Source organism: Aplysia californica, unplaced genomic scaffold (genome assembly GCF_000002075.1).
Source record: "Aplysia californica isolate F4 #8 unplaced genomic scaffold, AplCal3.0 scaffold01038, whole genome shotgun sequence".
Lineage (NCBI taxonomy): Eukaryota > Metazoa > Mollusca > Gastropoda > Aplysiida > Aplysiidae > Aplysia > Aplysia californica.
In genome coordinates this window covers 54,036-54,922 of record NW_004798308.1, presented here as the reverse complement: position 1 = coordinate 54,922, position 887 = coordinate 54,036, and positions in this window count along the sequence as shown.

The following is an 887-nucleotide window of genomic DNA, read 5'->3' as shown; positions in this document are numbered from 1 at the left end:
CTCCTCCTCCTCCTCCTCCTCATCATCATCATCATCCTAGATTAGCTCTCACTTACTTGTCAAACAAAGTTCTGCACGGATCAGGAAAGCTCGAGCCGAAATTGTCCCCAATCAAACGGTTGGCCTTGACACACTTTTGGTAGTGCTCCGTGTCCAAGATGGAGGACCGGAAGGTCACGGTGCCGTTGTGCACGGACCACCTGTGCAAAACGGCAAACCCGTCGAACAGATGCTTCCAGGAGTCCTGGCCAACCCGGAAGATGCCGCTCCCGTTCCTGTACAGCGAGCCGGAGATCCATTCAGGAACGTGTCCTGGGGGGTGACAGCGATGACGTATGATGATTGCAATGACGTATACTGGCCATGATGACATATGACAATGACAGTGATGGCGTATGACAATGACAGTGATGACGTATTACAATGACAGTGATGACGTAATACAATGACATCTGAGTTGAGATAATTGAAAAATAGTTTTACAGGGACATGTACCTCATCGAGCACTATCAAAATATGCACACACACACACACACACTAATAAATACACACCCCGTGCACACGTACACGTACAGCAGCAAAAAAAACAAAAAAAAACCAAAACAACAACAACCCAACGATTTTTCTAAAATATGTGGAATTCACTGTTTTATCAGGCGACCGACGAATTACGGCAATAGTAAGAGCAGATGACAAGTGTAATAAAATAGAAATGCGTCACGGAATGGTGGAACCAGTCTGAGTCATACGCTGGTTAATTTTCAGATACATATATGTGTGTGGGGTTTTTGTGCTACCTTTAAGGCCGTTCATTTGCCTTGCTTTTGAAGAAAAAAAAAAACAACTCATCCATCTTGAACAGATGTCGAGATATTTGCGATTGGTGT